The sequence below is a fragment of the Pleurodeles waltl genome, chromosome 2_1, assembly GCF_031143425.1.
Source record: "Pleurodeles waltl isolate 20211129_DDA chromosome 2_1, aPleWal1.hap1.20221129, whole genome shotgun sequence".
NCBI classification, from domain to species: Eukaryota; Metazoa; Chordata; class Amphibia; order Caudata; family Salamandridae; genus Pleurodeles; species Pleurodeles waltl.
Genome location: NC_090438.1, coordinates 656429384 through 656453223, shown reverse-complemented (window position 1 = coordinate 656453223; position 23840 = coordinate 656429384).

The window sequence follows — 23840 nt, the reverse complement described above, 5'->3', positions numbered from 1 at the left end:
TTCCATTTCAGTTTCACAAGTGTGGTAACCTACGTGTCAATTGCTTGCATCCATCAAGGGCTTTGGATGTGTGACATTGGTATGTTAGCCTTACAATGGGTAACCCATTATGACACTGTAATTGATAATACAAAGTTCCAAATCATAGAATGACTCAAGTTTTTTTGGCTTTCAAGGGTGTTTATTTAAGTGCAAAAAAAATCTAGGAAGGTTGTAAAATGGTGATGGGTGATGGTGGAGGAATGTCCATGGCAGAGTCCAGTCTATTCGTCTCACAGGTGCACTGCCCATCTGGGCATTGGAAGTGGAGCTGGGGCAGTTCCTATCTGGACAGGGTGACAAAGTGGGACAGTGGGGGGACAATCAGGGTGGTCTTATTTCCTGGCGGGGGTCTTGCCATCTTGCTCTGTCCTGTTCCTGGATCTCAGGGACCGCTTGCGTGGTGGTTGTCCTTCTGCAGGGGATGGGGTGCTGGTGTGTTGGTCCTGTGGCGGGGCGTCCTGTACACTAGCGCCAGCGGAGGTGGTGGGCAGTTCGTCGTCCTGGCTAGTGTCAGGGGCCCCTTGGAATGCCACGGTGTCCCTCAAGGTCTTTTCAATGTCCGTCAGCACCCCTACGATGGTGCCCAGGGCGGAGCTGATGGTCCTGAGCTCCTCCCTGAACCCCAAATACAGTTCGTCCTGCAGACGCAGGGTCTCCTGCAACTTGTCCAGGACCGTGGCCATCGTCTCCTGGGAGTGGTGGTATGCTCCCATGATGGGGGATAGGGCCTCGTGGAGAGTTGGTTCCCTTGGCCTTTCCTCCCTCTGTCGCACAGCAGCCCTCCCAGTTCCCCGGTGTTCCTGTGCCTCCGTCCCCTGGTCCGTGTGCCCACTACCACTGCCCCCAGGTCCCTGTTGTTGTTGGGGTGGTGGGTTACCCTGGGTGCCCTGTAGTGGTGGACACACCGCTGATTGACCTGTCCTGGGTAGGGAGGTTTGGGCCCGCTGGGTGGGTGCTGTGCTGGTGTTACCAGAGGGTGGCAGCTCGGTGTTGGGCTGTGGCTGGGCAAGGGGAACCGACTGTCCTGAGGCCCACGATGGTCCGGGCTGGTCATCAGGATCCAGTGGGGCAGAGCTGCTGTCGTCACTGTGGGCCTCTTCTGGGGGTGGAGTGGTGTTGTCTGGACCCTCTGGTGTGGTGACGTTCCTTCGGGTTCCTGCAGGGGTATAGGCACATGATTATTGCATCTGTGTGTGTAATGGTGTGCAATGGTTGGGTGTGCGTGATCCCCAGTGCAGGCATTCCTGTGTGGGGGCTTTTGTGGTGATGGTTGGGGGGGTGTTCTGGGTATGTGCAGTGAGCATGCTTTAGTGAGGGGTGCCCATGCTTAGTTGTGTCATGCAGGGCTTGGTGTTGGGATGGGTGCTTGGTGTCATGGGTAGATTGGTGAGGATTTGGGGTGATAGGGGAGGGTGTGAGGGTGGGGGTGTGTGATAGCATGCAGGTAGGGTGGGGGATGTGATGGTTAAGATTTGACTTACCAGTGTCCCATCCTCCACCGACTCCTCTGAGGCCCTCAGGATGCAAGATGGTCAGGACTTGCTCCTCCCATGTTGTTAGTTGTGGGGGAGGAGTTGGGGGTCTGCCGCCAGTCCGCTGCACCGCAATGTTGTGCCTGGAGACCGTTGAACGCACCTTCCCCCATAGGTCGTTCCACCTCTTCCTGATGTCCTCCCTATTTCTTGGGTGCTGTCCCACTGCGTTGACCCTGTCCACTATTCTGCGCCATAGCTCCGTCTTCCTGGCTATTGATGTGTGCTGTACCTGTGAGCCAAATAGCTGTGGCTCTACCCGTAGGATTTCCTCCACCATGACCCTGAGCTCCTCCTCAGAGAAGCGGGGGTGTCTTTGGCCTGACATGGGGTGTTATGTGTGATGTGTGGGGTGGTGTATGTGTTGATGAGTGTGGATGAGTGTAGTGGTATATGGTGTTTTGTGCGTGGATGTTGTGTGGGTGATGGTGTTGTGTGCCTCTGTGTGTTGGGGTTGTCAATAGCTGTGCTGTCTCTCTGGCCTTCTCTCAGAATTTCTGGTTGTAGGGGTTTGTGGGTGATGTGGGTGTGTGTTTTATATAGAATTGGGTGTGTGGGAGTGGTGTGTGTATGTGTATCAGGTGTTTGTATTTCGAATTGTCCAATGTGGTGGTGTTTTGGAGATGTGTGTGTATTTTGAGCGCGGCGGTGTGTACCGCCAATGGAATACCGCGGTTGAAAGACCGCCGCGTGGATTCGTGTGTCGTAATAGCATGGGCGTGTTTCTGTTGGCGTAGAGGTGGAGGATTTGTTACCGCCAGTTTATCGCTGACCTTTGGTGTGGCGGTGTTGTGTGGGTGTCTGAATTTCAGCGGATTCCGTGATGTGTGTCATAATAGCTGTGGTGGTCTACCGCGGTCGCGGCGGTGTATTGGCGGTCTTCTGCACGGCGGTAAGCGCCTTATACCGCCAATGTTGTAATGAGCACCATAGTCTCTATATGGTATTTTTGGTATTTGTGTCACCAAAATAAAGTACCTTTATTTTTGTAACACTGAGGCCCTCATTATGACATTGGTGGTAAATGCCGCTTACCGCCGCAGTGACGGGCGCCAACATACCGCCGCAGTGGTGAATATCCGTTCCCCATTTTAAGACACACACACACACCAAACCAACAGAATACTGCCACATACACAAATCCGCCAGCCCAAAGGTCAGTGGTAAAGTGGCGGTACGAACACCCATACCGTTACGCCAACAAAACAACACCCACCACATTATGACCCACGAATCACCACAGCGGACATTCAATGGCGGTAAACCATTGGCGGGACACAACGCTGCGCACAGAATGGCCACCCAAATACTAAACAACACAACATTGGCCAGTACCAGAAACACATACCTGACACTCCTACACACACCACACCCACACATCAACAGCACTATAAAACACATACCCCACATTACACACCACCGTTTACGAATACCAAAAAGCACCACAACACTAATACAAAGACCACTGAGACAACTACACACACACCACAAACACCCATACATCCGCCATGCACCCCTACATCCCACACCCTACAACATCACTTAACATCCTCTGCACAACACACACCACACAACACCCATGTCCCCACTAAGGCACCCCCGTTTCACTGATGAGGAGTTGCGGGTCATGGTGGAGGAAATAGTCAGGGTAGAGCCACAGCTGTTTGGAGCACATGTACAGCAAATATCCATTACTAGGAAGATGGAGCTATGGTGGAGAATCGTGGACAGGGTGTACACCATGGGACAACATCCAAGAACAAGGGACGACATCAGGAAGAGGTGGAATGGCCTACAGGGGAAGGTACATTCCGTGGCAACAAGGAACCAGTTCGCCATCCAGAGGACTGGTGGTGGACCCCAGCTCCTCCCCCACAGCTCACAGCATGGGAGGAGGAATTCTTGGTAATACTGCATCCTTAGGGACTCATTGGAGTTGCCGGATGACTGGACACTGGTGAGTCAATATTTACTACTTATCACCCCCCATACCTGCATGCCATCACACCCCCTCACCCTTACTCCCATCAGTCCACTGCATCCCACACACTACACCTACACATTTGACTAACCTCAATGCCAAGCTCTGCATGCTATACCAACACATGTGTAGCCCTCCCAGCCCTGCAGGGACACCCATCACCAAAGCATGCACAGCATGAGAACTAACAAGAACACAATCCATCCCCATACACAAATAAAGGTGGCAGGGCAACAGCAACAATAGAGGGGAAGCAAGGGATTTACAATATGTCACAGACATGAAGTATAATACATCACTTACATCCCCATAGGTGTCCCAGCCAATCTCGGTGGTGAGGAGGTGCCACAACTAACCAGTCCCCGAACAGAAGATGCCCCCAGTGATGACAGTAACTGGCCTTCAGTGTCTGGATGAACTACCTGGTTGATCAGGGACCATTGGTGAGTCGGCCACCCCACCCACTCACAGTACACCACAGAGCCTCCCCATCAGTCGCCAACACTACAGCACCCACTCAACGTCCCCAAACCTCTGTCCCTAAGACACGTCAATCAGCATCACATCCAAGACAGTCAGGGACCTGGGGTCAGTGGCAGTCGGCACACAGTTCAGGGGACAGAGGCACAGGGGAACAGGGACACTGGGAAGACCGCTGTGCGCCAGGGGGAGGACAGGCCCAGGGAACTGACTCTCCAGGAGACACTCACTAATGTCCTGGAGGGCTTACCAACAATCCCAGGACAAGATGGGCCAGATCCTTAGTAACAAGCAGGAGAACAAGCGACTGCAGGAGGTACAGCAGCAGGAGATCAGGGAGGATTTGCAGGCCCTCAAAACCACCATGGTCTCCATAGCAGGGGTGCTGGCAGATATGGCCAACATCATTAGGGAATGGACACCACACCAGTGGGCCCCTACCACTAGCCAGTCTACTGACCAGCCCACCATTTCTGCTGCAGCTAGTTTGCAGGAGGCCCTGCCACAGGACCCACAGGCCACCAGCACCCCTCCTCCTGCATAAGGTGAACCACCATGCAAACTTTCCCTGCGACCAATTCAGAATCCGGAGACACCTGCCAAGACCAAGACCACCCCCAGGAAATGAGACCCTCCTGAATGTCCCCCTTGTGTCCCACCTTTTCACCTTGTCCACTTTGAACTGATTCGGGCACTGGAACTGTGCTACAAACAGACTGGAAAAATACCCTGGACTATCCTCAACCACCACCCCTTTCCATTGCACGGTTCGATCAATAATTTGCACTACAATAAACACCCTTGAACACAACCTAAGTGATAGTGTTTTATGTGATGAAAATGTGAATATATGGAAACAGTCACATCATGTGCAAATGATCTGAACACTGTGAGAGCATACATTTTTTGGCCTGTATCTGTCCGTAGTCATCACATCAGTACACTGTTGTCATATCACCAACATCTGCAAAATGAGAAGCCATAGGTGACAATAAGTACAGATGCAAAGGAAGTGAATGCAATCCGGCTACAGACACACACAAAACATCAATAATCAGAGGAATGGTCAGTTCCACTGTCTCACCTGTGTGTCATAGGAAGTATTGACGTATAACTGATGTTCTGTTAACCACATCCTCATCCTCAGCATCCTCACTGTTCTCAGGGTCCACTGCTGCCACAGGGGCATTTCCAATCTCCTCCTCCCGCAGATAAGGCACATGTCGTCTGAGGGCCAAGTTGTGCAACATGCAGCATGCCAATACTATCTGACAGACCTTTTAGGGAGAATAGCACAGGGATCCACCTGTCAGGTGGAGGCATCTGAACCTGGCCTTCAGGAGGCCGAAGGTCTTTTCAATCATTCTCCTGGTTCACCCATGTGCATCATTATAACGATTCTCAGCCCCTGTCCTGCATTTCTCACAGGGGTCATGAGCCATGATAGGTTTGGCTAGCCAGAGTCACCTGCAAGTATTGAGGGACAAACATTAGCCTTACACAATGGTATAGGGTCAACACCAGAAGGCATACACTGACATACATTGGGTGGGGAGTCAGGCTCACCAATTAGCCACACCCTGTGCCTCTGCAGTTGTGCCATTACATTTGGCATGCTGCTATTCCTCAGGACGAAGGCGTCATGCACCGACGCAGGATACTTGGTAGTGACGTGGGAGATGTACTGGTCAGCCAGGCACACCATTTGCACATTGAGTGAGTGGGAACTCTTCCGATTCCTGAACACTTGTTCCTTCTGGCGGGGGGACAAATGCAACATATGTACCGTCAATCACCCCATTAATGTTGGGTATATGTCCCATTGCATAGAATCCAGCCTTCACAGTGTCGAAATCTTCCACTTGGGGGAAAGCAATATAGCTGCACATGTGTTTCACTAGGGTAGACAAAACCCTTGCCAGCATGATTAAGAACACTGGCTGTGACATTCCTGCTGCCAAGCCCACTGTCACTTGGAAAGAGCCAGTTGCCAGGAAATGGAGCACAGATAGAACCTGCACAAGAAGGGGGATCCCAGTGGGATGACGGATATCAGATATCAGATCAGGCTCCAATTGAGCACACAGTTCTGTGACTGTGGCCCAGTCCAGTCAACAGGTGAGTATTATGTGGCTGTCTTCCAGTGCAGCCAAGTCCACAAGGGGTCTGTACACAGGATCTTGCCTCCTCCTCCAATTCCTCCACAGTGGTAGGTAACAAAGAGACACAAGAGTGAGTTGGCTGTCACAATTTGAACAATGTAACCACCACCTCACTGTACATAGATCAGTAACGTGATGGGACATTGGTAATGGCAATGTATGTGCAAATTATAGATATGACACAATTCTCTATTAACTAAATATTGTCCACAACCATAAAATGGTGACTGCCTGTCCTGTATGTAGGGACAGGTGGAGGTGAGCTAACTCCGCCAGCATTGCGCGTCATGGTGGAAGGTGGTCTTGCACCGCCGTGGTAATCCTCATTGGATAAGATGGGGCTCTATGGAGTACAGTGGCACATGGGGATCACCAGTGGCGGTGACGGTGTACACAGTCGCGTACGTGACCGCCATTTTCTGCCCATAACATCACTTGTTTCCTGACTTTCCACAGAACAACACCTACATTGTGTGTGCTGCTGTGACCTGTGTCTGGATCCTGCCATGCCCTGTGTGACCGGGGAAAGGGCCTCTGCCTTCACTTTGGAGGAGTTAAAGCAGTTGGTGGATGGGGTCCTACCCAAGTAAGGGCTGCTGTATGGGCCTCCAGACCAACAGGTGAGTACACCTTGGGCACGAGGCATGTGACAAGGTTGCATGGAGATGTAGGTGCAAGCATCGTGTCATTTGGGGGGTCATCTGTCTGGTGGTGGTGTACATGGTGGGCACTGGGTGATGTGTGTGCCAATTGGGATGGAAGGGGATTAGTGGGCCATATGTGTAACAGGCTGGATTGTCTGATTAATGGTGTCCTCCTGTCTGTGTTTCTTCTGCAGGTCAGCGCCCATCAGAAGAAGGGATTGTGGCGTACCATCTCCAAGGACGTGCGGACCCTGGGGGTGTACAGCAGGTGGAGCACCCACTGTAGGAAGAGATGGGAGGACCTGAGACGCTGGGCGCGGAAGACCGCAGAGACCCAGCTGGGGATGACCTCCCAGCAAGGGTGGGGTGCCAGTCGGAACCTGATCCACCCTGATGGCCCAAATACTGGCGGTGGCCTACCCAGAGCTGGATGAGTGCTTCAGGGCATCACAGCAGCCACAAAGGGGTGAGTACAGTGTTTGTCACAACTATTATTGGTAGGTAGCATGGGAACCTGGTGGTGGGTTTCAGTTAGTGAGTGCCCCTTAATGTCAATCAGAGGATGCAGCGTTATCCAGCTCAAGTGTAATAGTTGTATTGCTAAATCTGGCAACCTGGCTAGGTTGCATTCCATGTCAGACAGGGCTTAGTGACTCTGAGGAGTTTTGCTCTCATCTTGCTGTGGTACCTAGCAAATGTAATGCCAGTGCGATGCATGGTGCTCAATCCTGATCCCTGTGTCTGTGGTAATGTTTATGCCATCTGTGGTGTTGGTGCTGTAATTAACCCAGTGCTCCCTTTCTCTCTCTGTCCCCTTTTTCTTGTCATCGTGTCCATGTGTGCATTATCATCATCTGGTGGAGGAGCAGGGGCAATGGCAAACAGAGGGATCTGCATCCGACAGGACCCAGGAGGCAGAGTCCACCGACGCCAAGGGGACCAATGGGACGGAGGGCGAGGGAAGCACCACAGCGGAGACAGGAGGTGAAAACACTGACTGAGATACCTTGTCCGATGGAAGCTCCCTGGTGGTGGCGGACACCTCTGGGACCACCCCAGCTACAGGTTCAGCTTCCACCCCGTCACAGCACCGCCCTCCCAGTAGCCCCTCATCGAGTTGCCCGTGCCCACTAACCCAGGAGGGTGGGCATCTCCTTCACTCCAGGCACCTCAGGCCCTGCCCCAGTGAGCCCTGCTGCCCTGATTGAGGAGGCTATTGACCTCCTGGGATCTATATCTATTTCTGTAGGGCAGTCAGCCATAGTGAATGCCATCCAGGGGCTGGCATCCCAGATGAATCAATGCAATGCATTCCTCAAGGGCATTCACAGTGTATTGGCGGCCCAACAGAGATTGTTCCAGGCTCTGGCCTCCTCTCTGATGGCAGCCATTTGCCCTGTTTGTAAGGTCCCCCCTCCAACTACCTCTTCCTAGTCCAAATCTCCTCAACCCCAACCCATCCCATGCACACAAAACATCACACAAGAATGGCACAGATAAACACAGGCAGCACACTTCGGGCCACAAGCACTCAAACAAACAACAGACAGTTGCACACACAGCAACATCCCCTGCCTCCATTGTCTCCACCTCCTCCTCCTTCATCACTGTCACATCTTCACTCATTCCTGCATGAACTGCATCACCAGCCTCCACCACCACCACCATCACCACACCAAGCAGCACACACACCTCACTTGCTGACACCTCCATAACATCCATCCATGCAACCCTGTGTCCTCTCCCACCCTGTCTGCCCCCTCCTAAGAGACACAAACGCACGCACTCAGACACCCAACAGCCACCCACTTCATATTTACACACTGCCCATGCACCTACACCTTAAGTCAGCGGACATACACCTCCAACAAACACTCCCTCTACCTCCACTTCCATCCCTCCTCCCTCATCCCGCCACACCATCCCTGAGAAGGTTTTCCTTGCCCAACTTGACCTCTTCCCTCCCCAATCAATTTAAGATATCATGTTTCAGAAATGGGCCATTCCTATCACTAACACAAATTTAGATTTGCATGTGTGGTAACAGACTAAACATGTGGGCAAAACCAAAAATTAAAAGAAAGACAAAAATAATTTAGGAAATCATCTAACTAGGGCATCTCACTGTAAAAATATGCTGGTGCAATTATCTAACTGAAAAGAGGAAACAAGAAACCACATATAATTATACCTCTTCTCATGGGACTTCATTAGGCACTCTCTTCCGGCATCAGTTGGCAGCAGCATCAGGACAATGCAGAACACAGGCTCCACTTAGGACAAATCAGCAGTTCAGAATTAGTTGGGCATATTAGTACTGAATCGCATAACAGAGTGGGGCAGTTAAAACTAAGGCCCATATTTATACTTTTTGACGCTAAACTGCGCTAACGCAGTTTAGCGTCAAAAAATTTTGCGCCGTCTAACGCCATTCTGAAGCGCCATGCGGGCGCCGTATTTATGGAATGGCGTTAGACGGCGCAATCAGACCGGCGCTGCCTGGTGTGCGTGGAAAAAAACCACGTAGACCAGGCAGCGCCGGCGTTGGGAAAAAATGACGTAGGGCGTCTTAAAATGGCACAAGTCAGGTTGACGCTAAAAAATCGTCTTAACCCGATTTGCGCCATTTTTTCGACGCCCAGACGCCATTTCATGACTCCTGTCTTAGTAAAGACAGGAGTCATGCCCCCTTGCCCAATGGCCATGCCCAGGGGACTTGTGTCCCCTGGGCATGGTCATTGGGCATAGTGGCATGTAGGGGGGCACAAATAAGGCCCCCCTATGCCACAAAAAAAATAAAAAAATATAAAAAATTATACTTACCTGAACTTACCTGTACTTCACTGGGATGGGTCCCTCCATCCTTGGGTGTCCTCCTGGGGTGGGCAGGGGTGGCAGGGGATGTCCCTGGGGGCAGGGGAGGGCACCTGTGGGCTCATTCTGAGCCCACAGATCCCTTAACGCCTACCCTGACCCAGGCGTTAAATTCAGGCGCAAATGCAGGTTTTTTTGACCCGCCACCTCCCGGGCGTGATTTTTGCCCGGGAGTATAAATACGACGCATTTGCGTCGCCGTCATTTTTTTAGACGGGAACGCCTTCCTTGCATCTCATTAACGCAAGGAAGGCGTTCACGCAAAAAAATGACGCTCTTTCTTCATACTTTGGCGCTAGACGCGTCTAACGCCAAAGTATAAATATGGCGTTAGTTTTGCGCCGAATTTGCGTCGAAAAAAACGACGCAAATTCGGCGCAAACGGAGTATAAATACGGGCCTAAGACTTTCTACATCAGAAGACAGCTAAGGGTTAACAGAATTCAGAAGAAGCAAAGAGAGCAGCTGGACATCTTCAGCACATCAGGACCGACCCAAACTCACACAAACACAAACTAATGGGCAAATGTATGGAAAGTGGTCCTGCACCGAGTGCAGCTCCACTTTCCCTGCGACCCTTAGCACCCTTTACCGAAACCATGTGTGCACAGTATTTAAAATATGGCACACCTTGGTGTAAGGTAGGGGGCAATAGCGTCATTTCTCATGACGCTATTGATGTACCCTGCAGGTGTAGCTCCAAAATATTGGTGCTACTCCTGCAGAGTACATAGGGTCCCATTCTAAAGAATGGAAGCCCCCTTTTAACGCCTGCTCTTGAGCAGGTATTAGTAGTGCCATAAAAAATGGTGCAAGGAAATCTCATAGATTTCCCCTCATAGATTTCCTTACGCCATTTTTACGGCTCCCCTAATGGGGGAATGCCCTCTTTGCATACATTAAGCCTGGTGCAGGCATAATGTAGCGCAAAGGGATACAGGGTGGGTGGCGCAATGCATGCATTGCGCCACCCTGTAAATACGGCGCAGGGATTTCGGCCTTGTTGGGCTACATTAACATAAAAAATATTGACGTTATTTTGGCACAAGGTGGCGCTAGGCATTATAAATATGCCCATAACACTCAGGCCCATATTTATACTTTTTGACGCTAAACTGCGCTAACGCAGTTTAGCGTCAAAAAATTTAGCGCCGTCTAACGCCATTCTGAAGCGCCATGCTGGCGCCGTATTTATGGAATGGCGTTAGCCGGCGCAAGCAGACCGGCGCTGCCTGGTTTGCGTGGAAAAAAAACACGTACACCAGACAGCGCCGGCGTAGGGGGAAAATGGCGTATGGGCGTCTTAAAATGGGGCAAGTCAGGTTACGTCGAAAAAATCGTCGTAACCCGACTTGCGCCATTTTTTTTCGATGCCCATCCCCCATCAACATGACTCCTATCATTGTAAAGATAGGAGTCATGCCCCCTTGCCCAATGGCCATGCCCAGGGGACTTATGTCCCCTGGGCATGGTCATTGGGCATAGTGGCATGTAGGGGGGCACAAATCAGGCCCCCCTATGCCACAAAAAATAAAAAAAAAAATACTTACCTGAACTTACCTTAATGTCCATGGGATGGGTCCCTCCGTCCTTGGGTGTCCTCCTGGGGTGGGCAAGGGTGGCAGGGGGGGTCCCTGGGGGCAGGGGAGGGCACTCTGGGCTCATTTTGAGCCCACTTGTCCCTTAACGCCATCCCTGACCCAGGCGTTAAAAAGCGGCGCAAATGCGCCGTTTTTGGCCACGCCCACTCCCGGGCGTCTCTTTTGCCCGGGAGTATAAATACCACGTAAAGGCCTGGGAGTCATTTTTTAAGACGGGAACGCCTCCCTTGCATATCATTAACGCAAGGAAGGGGTTCACGCTAAAAAATGACGCACACTCCGGGCACTTTGGCGCCCGAAGCGTCTAACGCCAGAGTATAAATATGGCGTTAGTTGGCGTTAGTTCTGCGTCGAATTTGCGTCGAAAAAAACGACGCAAATTCGGCGCAACCAGAGTATAAATATGGCCCTCAGTTCCAAACCTCCTCACTAATTAGAAATATGCACAATCCATTCACAGATCCTTCAAGTGCTCTCACTTCAGACGTCAGATTCAGTTTCCAATGGTTGTTGTTGGCACCACGAAATTTGCAACTATTCCAGATTTTCTCACCTAAAGTGCATTTCCATTTCATTGATTTCATACAGTTCTGACAAAGTATTATGTTCTCTCTATGTTCTCTGTTAATTTGCAACATCAGGTTTTTCTCTCACAGTATACTAAATAAACACTAGAACAAATAATGCATCATTGTTAACAACAAACATGTTCCTTGCCTTCAATAAAATAGTACATTCAACATCACACTAGTAGCCTACAAAAAGAATTCAGGGCAGAGGGGCCAGCATACACAAGTGATTTTCCATTACTGCTGCAAATTAATCTTTCAGATCTGGTCAAACTAAGATGCCTTAGTACATATTAATACAATTAATACATTAATAAAACCTATTTAGCACCTTACAATTCAATATTATTTAATTGCAACCATTATTTATGACATGTTAGAGCTATTTTAAATGTGCGTTTATTTTTCTGCACACATGTAACCCACAATAATAAAATCCATTTTATTCAGTATAAGTGTGTTTAATTCATATTCATTTAATACTTTCAATTCTTTATCTACATCATAATAAAAATACTCTTAACATTAACACGTTAGTACTTTGTTTAATATAAATGCAAATATCTCATGTTAAAACATTGTGGGGCAGATTTAAGGAAAGTGGTGCTGCACCCAGTGCAGCGCCACTTTCCTTGCTCCCCTTAGTGCCCCCCTACTGCCACCATGTGTGTACCATATTTAAAATACGGCGCACCACAGTGCAGGGTAGGGGGCAGTAGTGCAATTCTTTTTATGCCAATGATGTACTCTGCAAGAGTAGTGCCAAAATGTTGGCGCTAGTCCTGCAGAGTACATAGGGGCACATTATGGATAAGGGAAGCCCCCCTTTTAACACCTGGTCTGAGCAGGCATTAAAAGTGGTGAACAATATGGTGCAAGGAAATCTCTTGGATTTCCTTGCACCATTTTTTTGCCCCCCCTAATGGGGGAATGCCCCATTGCACATATAGGCCCTCATTACAACCCTGACGGTCGGTGTTAAAGCGGCAGTAAAACCGCCAACAGGCCGGCGGTAAACAAAATGGAATTATGACCGTGGCGGAAACCGCCAACATAGACAGCCACTTTAACACTCCGAACGCCACGGCGGTAGAAACAAACAGCATGGCAGTCACCGCTAACAGACAGGCGGAAGGCAATGTACCGCCCACACTATTTTAACAGACCAATCCGCCACATTTTCCGGGGCGGATTCAACGTGAACAAAAACACGCCGGAAACAGGACTTGGAAGGGGAAACACTCACCTCTACACAACCAACGAGGAACCAGGAAGCCATTGGTCCTGAACTCCAAATACTCACTGCAATTGTTTTCCTGCTCCTCTACCAGGAGCACGACCGACGACGGCGACGACCACGGTGAGCACTGGACCTACGACACAGGGGAGGGGGGAGGGAAAAGAGAGTGACACACACACGCAACACGCAACACCCCCAGCCCCACCCTCACCCACAACAACACACATACCAATACATGCTGAAACATTACATTTACAACCCCCTTGGAAAAACGCAAAGACAAAACAAAATTATTGTAACCACTGTTATCAATAAACATCCATTAGTCAAAAATATATATACACTATGAACAAATATGTACACCAAGAATCAAAGTCCAGGTCCTGCACCAATATAGTCTATGGACCACTGGGCCCAAAATGCATGGGCGAGGCCCACACAAGATACCCGATCGAAACAGAGAGAACACTGCAGGGGCATCAGATTGAAATAAAACAGGCACCTCAGGGGGAAGGAAAGAGGGGGTACCTCAGCCGGATGAGTGCACAACGCCAGCTCCACGCGGGGGCTCCATGCCCATTCATGTATCCTGGGGAGTGCAAAGCCACAGTCTCTCAAGTCTTTCCAGTGGGTGGTTTGCCCACTGCTTTATCCTGAGGAGTGCAAAGCCACAGTCTCACAAGTCTTTCCAGTGGTTGGTTTGCCCACTGCTTTATCCTGGGGAGTGCAAAGCCACAGTCTCTCAAGTGGATGCCTTTCTCCACTGGTTCTGGAGGGGGTTTTGTGTCCAGAGTGCTTCATCCTGCCAAGGACTGAGGTAGTGGATGTGATACTCCACTGGTTCTGGAGGGGGCTTTGTGCCCAGAGTGCTTCATCCTGCTAAGGACAGAGGTAGTGGATGTGATACTCCACTGGTTCTGGAGGGGGCTTTGTGCCCAGAGTGCTTCATCCTGCCAAGGACTGAGGTAGTGGATGTATCTCTCCACTGGTTCTAGAGGGCGCTTTGTGCCCAGAGTGCTTCATCCTGCCAAGGACTGAGGTAGTGGATGTATCTCTCCACTTTTTCTGGAGGGGGCTTTGTGCCCAGAGTGCTTCATACTGCCAAGGACTGAGGTAGTGGATGTGATACTCCACTTGTTCTGGAGGGGGCTTCGTGCCCAGAGTGCTTCATCCTGCCAAGAACTGAGGTAGTGGATGTATCTCTCCACAGGTTCTGGAGGGGGATTTGTGCCCAGAGTGCTCCATCCTGCTAAGGCCAGAGGTAGTGGATGTGATACTCCACTGGTTCTGGAGGGGGCTTTGTGCCCAGAGTGCTTTATCCTGCCAAGGACTGAGGTAGTGGATGTATCTCTCCACTGGTTCTGGAGGGGGCTTTGTGCCCAAAGTGCTTCATCCTGCCAAGGACTGAGGTAGTGGATGTGATACTCCACTGGTTCTGGAGGGGGCTTTGTGCCCAGAGTGCTTCATCCTGCCAAGACCTGAGGTAGTGGATGCCTTCTCCACTGGTTCTGGAGGGGCTTTGTGCCCAGAGTGCTTCATCCTGCCAAGAAGTGAGGTAGTGGCTGTATCTCTCCACTGGTTCTGGAGGGGGTTTTGTGCCCAGAGTGCTTCATCCTGCCAAGGACTAAGGTAGTGGTTGTGATACTCCACTGGTTCTGGAGGGGGCTTTGTGCCCAGAGTGCTTCATCCTGCCAAGGACTGAGGTAGTGGATGTGATACTCCACTGGTTCTGGAGGGGGCTTTGTGCCCAGAGTGCTTTATCCTGCCAAGGACTGAGGTAGTGGATGTATCTCTCCACTGGTTCTGGAGGGGGCTTTGTGCCCAAAGTGCTTCATCCTGCCAAGGACTGAGGTAGTGGATGTGATACTCCACTGGTTCTGGAGGGGGCTTTGTGCCCAGAGTGCTTCATCCTGCCAAGACCTGAGGTAGTGGATGCCTTCTCCACTGGTTCTGGAGGGGCTTTGTGCCCAGAGTGCTTCATCCTGCCAAGAAGTGAGGTAGTGGCTGTATCTCTCCACTGGTTCTGGAGGGGGTTTTGTGCCCAGAGTGCTTCATCCTGCCAAGGACTAAGGTAGTGGTTGTGATACTCCACTGGTTCTGGAGGGGGCTTTGTGCCCAGAGTGCTTCATCCTGCCAAGGACTGAGGTAGTGGATGTGATACTCCACTGGTTCTGGAGGGGGCTTTGTGTCCAGAGTGCTTCATCCTGCCAAGGACAGAGGTAGTGGATGTGAAACTCCACTGGTTCTGGAGGGGGCTTTGTGCCCAGAGTGCTTCATCCTGCCAAGGACTGAGGTAGTGGATGTGATACTCCACTGGTTCTGGAGGGGAATTTGTGCCCAGAGTGCTTCATCCTGCCAAGAACTGAGGTAGTGGATGTATCTCTCCACTGGTTCTGGAGGGGGCTTTGTGCCCAGAGTGCTTCATCCTGCCAAGGACTGAGGTAGTGGATGTATCTCTCCACTGGTTCTGGAGGGGGCTTTGTGCCCAGAGTGCTTCATCCTGCCAAGGACTGAGGTAGTGGATGTGATACTCCATTGGTTCTGGAGGGTTCTTTGTGCCCAGAGTGCTTCATCCTGCCAAGGACTGAGGTAGTGGATGTGATACTCCACTGGTTCTGGAGGGGGCTTTGTGTCCAGAGTGCTTCATCCTGCCAAGGACAGAGGTAGTGGATGTGATACTCCACTGGTTCTGGAGGGGGCTTTGTGCCCAGAGTGCTTCATCCTGCCAAGGACTGAGGTAGTGGATGTGATACTCCACTGGTTCTGGAGGGGGCTTTGTGCCCAGAGTGCTTCATCCTGCCAAGAACTGAGGTAGTGGATGTATCTCTCCACTGGTTGTGGAGGGGGCTTTGTGCCCAGAGTGCTTCATCCTGCCAAGGACTGAGGTAGTGGATGTGATACTCCACTGGTTCTGGAGGGGGCTTTGTGCCCAGAGTGCTTCATCCTGCCATGGACTGAAGTAGTGGATGTATCTCTCCCCTGACGGTGGTGCTACATGCAAGCTGGCCAGGCCCCTGGAACTGACCACCAGCCTCGTACGAATGACCACAGGGGATGGGAGCCATGTCTGCGGTGGTGCCACTGGCTCAGGATGTGGCGTGGCCGCTGGCGGTCTGGCGGTCTGGCGGTGCTGGCGGTGGGCTCAGTAGCAGCCATTCTTACGGCACTCATTGGTCAGCGGTGCTGGTGGGGAGCTCACTGACCTCGGTGCTGGCGACTGGGTCCTTAGCGGCGGTGCTGGTTGCAGGCTCACTGAGCTTGCTGCTGGCGGTGGTGTCCTGAGAGGCGGTGCTGGTGGGGGGGCTCACTGACCTCGGTGCTGGCGACTGTGTCCTGAGCGGCAGTGCTGGTGGGGGGCTCACTGAGCTTGCTGCTGGCGGCGGTGTCCTGAGTGGCGGTGCTGGTGGCAGGCTAACTGAGCTTGCTGCTGGCGGCGGTGTCCTGAGCGGCGGTGCTGGTGGGGGGCTCACTGAGCTTGCTGCTGGTGGCGGTGGCCTGAGCGGCGGTGCCGGTGGCGGTCTTGTCTGCCGTGCAGGTTGGCGGCGACGTTGACTTGCCTTTCTGTTTCAGGCCCTTCCCCACATTGGATGGTGGCGCAGCTGTCTTGCCACTCCCAACTGTTGTCCTGGCTGAGCCCTTAGTGGCAGGTGTTTTGGCCTTCTCCCTCCAGCATGTTGGCAACTTCTTCTGTTTAGGAGGTGGGGAATGTCCTTGGCCTCGCTCCTTGGGACACTGGCAGCCCTGCTGTTTTGCGCACTCCAGAATCCAGTCACTACTGGCACCACTGTGCCCAGTGATGTGGTGGCTGAGGTGCTGGGTTAGGACCTGGAAAGGCGGGCCCTAGGGGACAGAAGTGGTGGGGGAAGGTGAAGGGAAGAGGTCAAGGTTTGACAGGAAAAGTTTTTTAGACACACTGGGACAGGTAGATGGTGGGGGTTTGGCAGTGGAGGAAGAGGTAGTGGTTGGAGGAGGTGTTCGTTTGCTGACTTTGGGTGAAGGTGCATGGGCTGGAGGCTGTCGTGAGATGGATTGCTGTTGGGTGGGTGTGTGACTGCTTTTGTGTAGTTTGGGAGGAGGGCTCACAGACACACTGGGAGAGGCCACAGGGGATGTGTGAATGGTAGTGGGGTGGTGAGTGGACGCGAGTGGTGTGTGGTGTTGAGCGTGCTGGTGATGGAGGTAGTGGCTGAGGATGTAGTGCATGCAGGTGTGAATGGAGACGTGACAGGGAGGGAGGAGGGAGGTGTGGAGGAGGGGGACTCAGTGGAGGCAGTGGATGTTGGTATGTGTGCATGGGTATGATGCTTGTGTGAGTGCCTGTGGGATGTGTGGTGCTTATGTTTGCCAGAGCTACCCTTGTGTGTTGAGGTGTGTGCATGCTGGTCTGATGGTGTTCTTGGGATAGGCTGAGGTACTGGGGATTGGGTCTGGGTGGAGGAAGTTGGAGGAGGGAGGTTGGACACAGGGACAATGTCTGCTATCAGTGCTGAGGCCAGAGTGTGAAATGCTCTCTGTTGGGCTGCCTGGCCAGAATGAATGCCCTCCAGGTATGCATTTGTCTGTTGCAACTGCCTCTCTACACCCTGGATGGCATTCAGAATGGTAGACTGCCCAACAGTGAGGGATCTCAGGAGGTCAATGGCCTCCTCACCGAGGGCAGCAGGGCTGACTGGGGCAGGGCATGAGGTGCCTGGGGCAAAGGAGATGCCCACCCTCCTGGGTGAGCAGCCACGGAGCACACGCTGAGGGGCTGCTGGGAGGGCGGTGCTGGTAGGGGGGTGGCAGCTGTATGTGTAGATGCGGGGGGCACAGAGGGGGCTACCACCGCAAGGGAGCTCCCATCAGAGGAGGAGTCGGTGTTGCTGGTTTCTGCTCCAGTCCCCGCCGTGGAGCTCCCCTCACCCTCCGTCCCACTGGTGAATTCTGACTCTGTAGTGTCGCCCTCCAGGGCCATGTGGGATGCAGCTCCCTCCTGCTCCGGTGGCACAGCTCCTCCGCCTGATCATGCTAATGCACACTTCTGGTGGGCGCTGACTTAGAGGTATAGTACAGGGGAAAAGGAAAAACTTTAACTGTCCGGACTGTCACAGTCATTGGCCCACGTTCACACCCTTGCCCTGACGCACATACACTCACCATCGGATCATGCAGGCCTCACCCCCCCATTTCACATCCACACCACTCCAAACAGGCATTGCCCATACAGCATGCTCACAGTGTGCTCACCTTTTTGTCTAGAGGACCGTAGAGTAGCGTTTACTGGGGGAGGACCCCATCCACTAGTTTCTCTAACTCCTCCCAAGTGAAGGCAGGGGCCCTTTCCCCAGACGCATGAGCCATCGTCGCTTCCAGACACAGGTCACAGCAGCACTTGAAGTGTAGGTCCTCTCCTGTCGAAGATCAGGTATCAAGTGAGTGAACAGAGAGAAAATGGCGGTCACGTCCGCGGCGGTGCGTACCGTCACCGCCGGCGTACATCGTCATTGGCTCCTGGGACCCAGAGTGTTCAAAGTTAACCAATGCAGGATTATGCTGCGGTCTTTGACCGCCTACCGCAATGCTGTAGAACGCCAGCGCAGTTACCTCATATCCCCTTGTCCCACATTACAGGTCAGGCAGCCGCCATTTCAGGGGGCCACATGGCATTAATTTTAAATGCGTCACACATATCTAGGCCTTGCATACTCACTAAGACAGGCACATAGTGGATTGACAAATGGGTGCAATAAAGATGTTATTTTTAGTACCACAGTGTTGACTGACCCTCTGATTGCTGTTTTCATCCATAGAGCACGTCCGCTGTAGCAGGTGAGGAGATGGCGGCATCCTCCGGTGTACAGACCGCTGGTGGACCTGTCGACAATGGAAGAGCGATATGTAATAGTCACCTACGGACTTGATTGTGCCACAATCCAGGAACTGTGTGCCCAGTTAGAGCCAGACCTGATGTCAGCTATCCGCCATCCTACAGGGATACCCCCTCTAGTGCAGGTCCTGTCAGTACTCCATTTCCTGGCAAGTGGGTTTTTTCAAACAACAGTGGCCATAGCATCAGGGATGTCCCAGCCTATGTTCTCAAACGTGTTTTCCAGAGTGTTGTCTGCCCTGCTGAAACACATGCGCAGCTACATCGCTTTCCCTCAGGGGGAGGACTTGCCAACAGTGAAAGGTGACTACTATGCCCTGGGACATATCCCCAACATCATAGGTTCCATTGATGGGACACATATGGCCTTGGTACCCCCCACAGGAGTGAACAGGTGTACAGAAACCGGACGAGTTACCATTCTATAAATGTGCAGATGGTGTGTTTGGCCGACCAGTAAATCTCCCATGTGAACGCCAAGTTTCCTGGCTCAGTGCATGACACTTACATTCTGAGGAATAGCAGCATCCCTTATGTGATGGGGAAACTCCAGAGGCACCGTGTGTGGCTAATAGGTGAGGACAAGGACCTTATACCCTGTGAATAGTTGTGTGGGTCTGGGGTTGTCCCTAAGGGTTAGTGTGTGTCTAACAGTTGTCCCTCAACATTTGCAGGTGACTTTGGGTACACCAACTTATCATGGCTACTGATTCCAGTGAGGAATCCCAGGACAAGGGCAGAGGAATGCTACAATGAGGCACATGGACGAACTAGGAGGGTTATAGAGAGGACCTTCGGCCTCCTGAAGGCCAGGTTCCGGTGCCTCCATATGACAGGTGGATCCCTATACTACTCACCAAAGAAGGTGTGCCAGATCATCGTGGCCTGCTGTATGCTGCACAACTTGGCTTTGGGACGACAGGTGCCTTTTCTGCAGGAGGATGGTCCAGAAGGAGGTCTTGTGGCAGCTGTGGAGCCTGTGTACAGTGAAGAAGAGGAGGCAGAAGAAGAGGACATAGACAACAGAAACACCGTGATCCAGCAATACTTCCAGTGAGACACAGGTAAGAAGACATCACTGCCTCCTACATCTGATAGAATTGTTCTACCTCTCATATGTCTGTCACTTTCAACCAGTGTATGGACCCCGATTTGTCACTTTCCCTTTCGATTTCACAGATGTGGGTCCCACTGTGTGACCTCTGCTATGTGACATCGGTATGTTGACAATAAAATGGAAATTGCTATTTTTCTCAGTTATTGCAAATACACATTAGTGAAAGCACAGACTGACTCCAGATTGATTTGTGATTCAAGGGTGTTTATTTAAGTGCAAAATAGTGGATGGGGTTGTAAAATGGTCAGGGGTGATGGTGGAGGAATGTCCATGGCAGAGTCCAGTCTACTTGTCTCACAGGTGCATTGTCCAAAGGGGCATAGGAAGTGGAGCTAGGGCAGTTTAAGGATGGACAGGGTGACAAAGTGGGACAGAAGGATGACATTAAAGGTGTCTTGGCATTGTTCTCTGTCTTTGTCCTGGATCTCAGGGACCGCTTGCAGGGTGGTTCTCCATCTACAGGGGGTGGGGTGCTGGTGTCGTGGTCCTGTGGCGGTGCCTCCTGTCCACTAGCGCCGGCGGAGGTGGTGAGCAGTTCATCATCGAGGCTAGTGTCAGGGGCCCCTTGTTGTGCCACAGTGTCCCTCCTGGTGTTCATGAGGTCCTTCAGCACCCCCAAAATGGTGCCCAGGGTGGTGGTGATGGATTTGAGTTCCTCCCTGAACCCCAAATACTGTTCCTCCTGCAGCCGCTGGGTCTCCTGAAACTTGGCCACTACCTTTGCCATCGTCTCCTGGGAATGATGGTACGCTTCCATGATGTTGGAGAGGGCCTTGTGGAGAGTGGGTTCCCTGGGCCTGTCCTCCCTCTGTCGCACAGCAGACCTCCCAGGTCCCCGGTTTTCCTGTGCCTCTGTCCCCTGAACCGTGTGCCCACTGCCTCCAGGTCCCTGCTGTTCTTGGGGTGGTGGGTTAGCCTGGGTTCCCTGTAGTGGTGGACACACTGTTGACTGACGTGTCCTGGGGACAGAGGTATTGGCCCGCTGGGTGGGTGCTGTGCTGGTGTTTCCTGAGGGGGGAGGCTCTGTGGTGGCCTGTGACTGTGTGAGGGGAACCGACTGTCCTGAGGTCCCAGTGGGCGGAGCTGGTCATCTATATCCAATTGGACAGAGTTGCTGTCATCACTGTGGGCCTCTTCTGTGGGGGAGTGAACATGTCTGGAACCTCCTGTCCGGTGACGTTGGATAGGGGTCCTGCAGGGGTGTAAAGGCATGATTATTGCTTCTGTGTGTGCCATGGTGTGCAATGGGTGGGTGACCCTGTACCCCAGTGCTTACATTCCTGTGTAGGACCTTGTGTGGTAATTTTTAAGGGGTCTGTGTGGGTATCTGTAGTAGACATGCTTTGGTGATGGGTGAACATGCTTTGTTGTTGCATGCAGGGCTTGGTGTTGGGATGTGTGGTTTGTGATAGTGGGACATATGTGAGGAGTTGGAGTGATGGGGGTGAGTGCGAGGGGTGGGGGTATGTGATAGCATGCAGGTAGGGTGTGGGAAAGTAGTTAAAACTTTGACTTACCAGAGTCCATTCCTCCAGCTACTCCTGCGAGGCCCTCAGGATGCAGTATAGCCAAGACCTGCTTCTCCCATGTTGTTAGTTGTTGGGGAAGAGGTGGGGGTCCGCCGCCAGTCCTCTGAACAGCAATGTGGTGTCACTTTCCCCTGTAGGTCGTTCCACCTCTTCCTGATGTCATCCCGTGTTCTTGGGTGCTCTCCCACTGCGTTGACCCTGCCCACGATTCTGCACCATAGCTCCATCTTCCTAGCTATGGAGGTGTGCTGCACCTGTGATCCGACTAGCTGTGGCTCTACCCGGATAATTTCCTCCACCATGACCCTGAGCTCCTCCTCAGAAAACCTGGGTGTCTTTGCGGTGCCATGGTGTGGTGTGGGTGATGTGTGAGGTGGTGTGTGTTGTGCTGTGTGGGGTGATATTTAGGGGTGTGTGGTGTTTTGTGCGTGGAAGGTGTATGAGTGATGGTGTTATGTGCGTCTCTCTGCTTATCAAAAAAATTGGGTTGTAAGGGTTTGTGGGTAATGTGGGTGTGTGTTATATATTGGTTTGTGTGTGTGGGAGTGGTGTGTGTATGTGTATCAGGTGTGTGTATTTCAAACTGTCCAATTTGGTTGTGTTTTGTATATGTGTGTGTATTTTGAGCGCGGCGATGTGTACCGCCAATGGAATACTGCGGTTGAAAGACCGCCACGTGGATTCGTGGGTCGTGATAGTGTGGGCGTATTCCTGTTGGCGAGACGGTGGAGGGTTTGTTATCGCCAGTTTATCACTGACCTTTGGTGTGGCGGACTTGTGTGGGTGTCTAGATTTTGGAAGATTCTGAGCTGTGGGTCGTAATAGCTGTGGCGGAATTCCGCGGCGGTCTTCTGCACTGCGGTAAGCGGGATTTACCACCAATGTTGTAATTAGGGCCATAATGTCTGGCGCAGGCATAATGTGGCGCAAGGATTTACAAAGTGACATGATGCATGCATTGCGCCACTTTGTAAATATGGAGTGGACAAAATGCCACTTTACAGCCGCCTTAGCATCAAAAAAATTACGCTATGGCGGTGCTAAGGTGGCGCCAGGGGCTCCTAAATCTGCCCGTGTTCAATGTGAATGGCGGCCACAAGGTCCACCATATTTCAAATGTGCACAATTTACAATTTATGTTTTTTTCTACATTATACTTTAGATGTAGGTCAATTAATCACCATATGCTAACTTCCATGCCACTAATATGTTGATAAAATTTGATCTATAGGGTAACCTCATGTTATCCTTTTGGAAAAGATAGGCCTCACAGTAGTGAAAGACAAATTTAGTAAATTTTCACTACAAGGAGGTGTAAAGCTTAAAAGTACATGTCCTAACTTTTCATTACAATGCACACTACCCCGTGGGCCGACCTTAGGCGTGACTGAATGAAAGGGGAGTTTAAGGCTCTCCAAGTTGAACTGGCAGTTCAGAACTGCATTCACACTGCAATGGAAGACCTGCAACATGTTTAAAGGTGGCATAATAAGTGCTGCAGGCACATTAGTAGCATTGAATTTACAGCCCTGGGTATCTCAAATATCACTTTACTAAGGACGTATAAGTAATTTAAATATGCCAATCAGGTCGAAGCCAATTTTACTATGTTTAAAGGAAAGAACACAAGTACTTTAGTACTGGTTCTCAGTCCTAGAACCAACAAAAATAAACTTAGCAAAAATAGGACAGATGAAGGCAAAAAGTTTGGGAGTGACCTTGCAGAAAGGGCCAAGACCAGCAACCTCCAAAAATGCAAGTTTATGATGTGTGCTGTACAGAAACTTGTGTTTCATTTAATAGATAATAATGTTGCTCATTCTAAGTATCTAGGCTACATATCATGGCGTATACATGACAAATAACTTGCCCTTTAGGTAACCAGTGGTATTGTTAACAAACGGGAACCCTGTTTCCTCATGGTCACCATGTACTACCGCTTTGAATTAAAAAACAAATGCTTTTAGGATCATACACCCTTTCTAGGTGCCTATTCCACAGAATTGTTACCATTGTACAGAAATTAGGCTGCCATGCGAAACGTAGGTGCATACCAAGAACGAACCTGCACTGGTGAAACAGAGCCAAACATTTTCTGTTACAAACCAGAACAGAATTGCTTTATGTAAATAAGTAAGTCCTAACCACATTGAGAGACAATTTTATACATTGCATTCTGGCAGTAAGTGTGAAAGGGATTGTT